The following is a 6,523-nucleotide window of genomic DNA, read 5'->3' on the forward strand; positions in this document are numbered from 1 at the left end:
CTCTCGTTCACACCATCACTCCCAGGGGGGATTTGTTGCCATATATATATAAGCAGTAATATGTGCGAACACACTTAGGACCGCCGGGGCACTTTTTCCCTCTTTAGGAGTTTTTTCCCCCCGGCTTGTATATATGCCCATCCTTCTAAGGCTAACTTATCTTTGTACATTGACACAATCTAATACATTGTGTGTTGTGTGCATTCTTGCTTCTTCTTCTCCAAGCTTTGTGTGCTTTCCTGCAACCCTAATTCCAACATTTGACTAAGCCAAGTAATGGCCGAGATTTAGAAGTTCTGTCAATATAAAAAGTAGAGTAATTGTACTTTTAAACTGGTTGATTGTGGAATAAAAATTCTAATAACTAGATCAAGGAAAGTTGATAATCAAACCAGACTCACTCTCAAAGCGAAAAGAGACCAACTTGTTTGTGGAAATTGGATTGATGTGGAGTGATGTGGATTGACGTGGATGTGGGATGATGTGAATGAATGTGGAATGATGTGGGATGATGTGAATGAATGTGCAAATTATGTGGGATGATGTGAATGAAATGAGGAATGATGTGGGATGATGTCAATGAATGTGGAAATAATGTGGGATGATTTTAATGAATGTGGAATGATGTGAGATGATGTGAATGAATGTGGAAATGATGTGAGATGATGTCAATAAATGTGGAATGATGTGGGATGACGTGAATGAATGTGGAAATGATGTGGGATAATGTGAATAAATGTGGAAATGATGTGGGATGATGTGAATTGATGTTGTGGAATGATGTGGGATGATGTGAATTAATGTGGAATGATGTGAATTAATGTGGAATGATGTGATGTGAATTGATGTGAAAAAATATGGAATAATGAGAAATGATGTATGTGGAATGATATGGAATGATGAGAAATGATGTGGAATGATGATAAATGATGAGGAGTGATGTGAAATGATGAGGAATGATGTGGAAGATGGAAATTTTGCTTGGAAACTGTATTTGCATGTGAAACCTTTTTTTTTTGAAGGGGTTTCACAGCGGATTCTCAGCTCTTTAGGAGAATGTTTGAGTATGAGAACCTTGAACTCGTTCAAGAGGTGAAAATTCCAATATCACTGGCACCCTCATATGGTAGAGAGGTGAGGGGTACTCCCTTGAACAGCCCTAAATTGTTGGAGTTCATGGCTTTAAAAACAGAGACCACGATGACTATGTGCTTGTGTCGAGATCCCAAACTCTTTAGAGCATTGAAATCTCTTTTAAATGGAGAACTCAACATAGGACTACCACCATTTACAGAAACCCACAAGACTCAACCCTACTATTGGAATTTTGCCAACTCAAGTCATAAAAGATCCAAGAACCCAAGTAGAGGATGAGTATGTCAAATCAATGGTGGTCAATATTCCATTGAATAAATTGCGTCAATACTTTGAAGGTGATGAATCCAACTCATTACTACTAATCAAGGGTATCACAGTAATGGGAGTCCTTGATGGTGGTGAAGGATTCAGTATAATCACCAAAAAATGATGGTGGTGAAGGATTCAGTATAATCATCAAAAAATGCTATGAAAAAATGACCAAACCTAGGCTTGAAGTCTCAGACATTGTGATTAAAATGTTGATGGTACTGTTACAAAACCAATGGAAATGTTACCCAACCTTAAGATCAAGGTTTTGAAACATTGGGTGAGGCATACATTCATTATGATGGACTTTTCCAAGAAACCTTATTCTTATAAAATAATATTAGGAAGACCATTTATGTGTGAAGCTAAAATGGTCCATGATTGGTCCAAAAACCATGTCTACCTACAATTTGATGACTCAATCCTTAGATTGGACCTTGTGACTGGTCATGTACATCCAATGGGTAGTGGACTGCTCGACCAAAGAGCTCATACTACCATCCATTCAACCCCTTTGCAATACTGATATACTTGCAAAGAGGAGATCAATATAGGGAAGAACCCACCCTACAAAGATGCTAAAAAACAAGCTATTGAGCCTGAAGATGATCTAAAATAGATACATATGATGGCTACAATCGATAGCGAGGGAGCTAGAGGATCTACATGGGTTACATCTGCTGATGGTAAGGAGATCCCTAAGGTTGTGCCCCCATGAATGATTTGTTCTTTACCTTCTGATACCAATGGGAATGGTTATAGTGATCTTCATTCCACATGGCATGACTCAAGCTCAAGCACCAATAGTGATGAGGAGTCTGAAATAGAGACTTAAAGCAACACAAGCTCCTTGGTTACCATAAGAAAAATAGAGCTGATAACATCAAAAGAAACTGCAGGGAGAACGCCGAATCTGATACGAATTTTCAATATGAAGAAAGGGATGGAGTTCTTTAAAAAACCAAGGGGCATCTCAAAAGATGGCAGAGACGTAAATGCTATGCAACCAATCATCATAGAAGACTACAAATAGGATAACTACCACCCAATGGCTGGAATACATTGTTGTATTCGATGCACATTGCAAGTTTATTGACAACTAAAGAGAGGAATTACAAAAACTTATATATTACAAACTCCTTCCATTGAGTTGATAGCCAAAATTAATGTCACAAATGAACCAAAACTTCATCATTCCATGAGGAAGAAGAAGAACAAAGAGTTGGGCCAGAAAGAGAGGGAAGCGGAAACTGTAGCTAAGGCAGCTGAAGAAAATCAAGAGCCAACACCTAACTTGTGCCCTACACCTGAGCATTACAAGTCATACACCATAGGGGAATGAAATTTATTTTTTGATAATGCCACATGCAAACCAACAAGTGAGGTAGAAGTAGTTTATGACGGTCCTGAAGTAAAAGAAGTAGACTTGGATAAACCTAGAGAAGATCTTAAGCCAATTTTTAAGGTTCACAGGAAGCACAAGGGAAGTTCTCAGCATTACAAGTACAAGGGAAGTTCTCAGCACAAGGGAAGTTCTCAGCATTACAAGTACAACTTGCAAGACTGACTTCCCAACCAAACAACAAACTAGGTGTATTCTAAACCCATCCTCAACTAATGCTATTGTTTTCAATTTCAATCTTTTTTACTATTCTTCATTTAATTTTTGTTTGATTGCTTGCTTGCATTTTCTGGGATTAGTCTATCACTTTTCTAGTTATTACTTGGATACCATTCAGGATTTGGTCCTAGTTCAATCCTTTTTGGAGATCGACTTTAAAATATATCAAAGGAGTATGCCAAGTACTCCACCTTCTTTAGTGTACCCTCTTAGTTAGAATAAAGCCTTCTAGGTGAATTGTGAAAGTGAAAGTAGTTTAAACAAAAAAAAACATGAAATAAGAAACAAACCAAAAATATTAAAAATAATTTTTTTATATTTAAAAAAACCCAAAAAGATAACCATCGCCATGTGGGATCTAGGTAGGACTTTTGGATCTTAAGGCCACCCAGAGTTTTATTTCTACCTCCATCTCTTTGCTTGTAGGAAAAAAGATTTCCCCAATTCTAGCAATACCCTATGCATCCCTCTTAATCCTTGAAGTGAAAGAGATGGGATCTTGAGACTGGTTCAAGGTTTTCCTCTATATCTATTTGTGGTTCAGACACTGGTGCACATACTTGCACTAAAGTGGTTTGATATGCCGTGTCAAAACAACCATTGGGTCTACATGTATTAGTTTTTCGTTTTAATAAATGTGTTCTAATCCCTAATCATGCAAAAACTTGACTTCCCTCATGGAAGGTCTACCAAAAAATGACATCATATGAGTCCAATTAGAACAAGAAATTCACCACTACAAATGTATGCTGATACATCCATTCATTTTAATGGAGTTTTTCCAACTTTTCTTGGTGATAATGCTCACTCCTACTCCATCCAGGATCGCAATTGCCTATATCCATTATGGTGGATTGGTATTGTGGCATTCTCATAGTAATGACCTAGTTGATTCATTAGAATTTGAATGAATCTAGGAACACTACCATCCTCCCTTGGTGGGAGTAGATTTTTAGTAACAAGCTAAGGTATGTTCCTTTCTTGGTTAACTCTTGGTTTTGAGCTACCATCTACCCATTTCTTAACATCTTCCCATAGTGTAGGGGTGCTTTGTAGCAATGGCCATATCAAGGCATGTTTATCTGCGATGAAAGGAATGCCATAAAAAGTGGCCATATATCTTGGTGGTTTGTTGTTCCACAGTGGGATTTCCTATGTAATCCTCTGGAAAAAATAATCTTGGGGAAGGAATTTCGTCTTCATTTGCAAACATATGCACCATGAGATCATCTCCTAAGTCATGGTTAGAGCTAAGATTTCCTCCCTTTGCTCAAGGATTGGCTCAAGAACATTCAATCCCTTTGCTCAAGGATTGGCTCAGGAACATTAAAAAGAATTGGATGATGGTATGAGGTGTTTCATTCTAGTCTATGATACTCAATATTCCTGAGCCAATCCTTGAGCAAAGGATAAAATAATATAAAATACTGAGTGCCTTGTGAATAGTAGAAAACCTGCTTAAGAGTCTTCCAATGCTGATGGACATTAGGAAGGGGGCCATGTTAACCAAATACTGATTGCTCTATGTTATCATTTGGTTCTCAAGCTAATCATCCATTAGTCCACTAAAACCCCACTTTTTATATTTTGGGCAGCCATAGTGTGTGAACACACAACAAAAATATATAAGTGACCTCTTACTTCGGGACTCATGCATTTTCTCAACTTGTGTGTGTGTGTGTGTGTGTGTGAGAGAGAGAGAGAGAGAGAGAGTAACCAGGTTTTGTATTTTGCCACTTGCTTGCTTGTGAGAGTGAGAGAGTGACGGAGTGTTGATGCAAAACAACCACAATGAGTGACACACCGAATGAGCATGTAGAAGAAAGGAACGACCAAACAAAAGTAGCACTTTGGAGCCCAACTTGATACATGTAGTAACAAGTTAGTTACCAACAACAGTTACATTTTTACTCTAACCTAGGTTGGGATGGAAAGTAAAAATTATTGTGAATTGATTACTTTACCATTCTAACTAAAGCCATCTTAGTCTTCTACAAGAATAAAAATATTCTGCCCCAAGAAAAAGTGTCGAATTCATTTCACTATGTTGTATAATACGATGTTTGCTTTTTTTTAAAAAAAATTGAATACATATGGTGTCTCATTGCAATGTTTTAGTGTTTTTAAACATGTGGTATTGCAACGTGTCCATTAGGACTTTCCAAACAACACTCCTAGACCCAATGGCATCATTTGGAGTCTTTACATGTTCCCCCTACCAACATGCTTGCTTTTTGGCCAGGTTATGAATTTGAAAGTCTTGAGTGGCAATTTATGGCTTTTATAAGTGTGAAAGTATAATGTATCTCAAAAAGGCACATACTGTTTTTGTATATTTTGCACTCAAGTTGTATTCCTAAACATCGTGCTTCAAGTTTCATTCTCCTAGTATTCCATGACGAGTTTCCATGGACAGTTTTGTATCACCCCAGTGAGATAGCTATATTTATGTTTTCATTCTGTTTTATTTTCCATTCCATGATGAGATATGCCATGGACATTATCGTACCACTTTGGTCTCATAGGCCCATTGGGTCTTTAGTAGACGCTTAATATATCTTTCTCTCTCTCTCTCTCTCTCTCTCTCTCTCTCTCTGTCTCTCTCACACACACACACACAACATATTGTCCTAGATATTATAAAAATTTAAAGGACACCATTGCAAAATTAAGTTTTCTTGGGCAAAACCTCTCTCTCTCTCTCTCTCTCTCTCTCTCTCTCACACACACACACACACACAAAACATATTGTCCTAGATATTATAAAAATTTGAAGGACAAACACCAAATTGCAAAATTGAGTTTAACCTTTGGCTTACCACCAAGACTACCAAAAAAGCATACCTTTCAACTTCTTCTTGTGGAGGACCAAGATGGCACTAGCGCTGCCGTTTCTACCATTAGGAATTTTAAGGAATTCTCTTAAAACCAAGGTTTGGCCTTATGGGCCTGCAATCAAACCAATTTTTCATTTTCTAGTTGTATACATGTTATACACGTGTGTTGGAGAGAGATTTTTTTGTACAAAACTTTGAATCATCTAACAAGTTTATAGAAGGTACATTTCATTGTACATGGTTTATAGACAAATGATTTTCATGTCAAGATTTTACTTTCATATACTCCACTCAAACCTTCTTTGAAGATGTGAACTAAAAACACCCCCAATTGGCATACCCACTGAAGCAAGGGCTTGACAGTATAGGAGGCCAAGATTAGGCTATAGATTTTGTGCTGGCAGAAGCAAAAACCAATCTAAAAAAGCTCATATTTCTACCTACTTTCTCATTCCAATTGCAAAAGCTTTCTCACACTTTATAATGATTGGATATGATATGCAGGCATAGAGTAGTTTTTATAATAGAAATAAACATCATATTTTGTTAGGCCATTCCTCATATATTCCATATTTTGCATTTTCAGAAGCCATGGTTTCAAATAGTTGGCTAGTTTCTTAGACTTGGCACTCAGGTGTAGTGAAATATCACTCCCTGG

This window comes from Cibotium barometz, chromosome 16 (genome assembly GCF_041138505.1).
Source record: "Cibotium barometz isolate CiBa-2024 chromosome 16, ASM4113850v1, whole genome shotgun sequence".
NCBI lineage: Eukaryota > Viridiplantae > Streptophyta > Polypodiopsida > Cyatheales > Cibotiaceae > Cibotium > Cibotium barometz.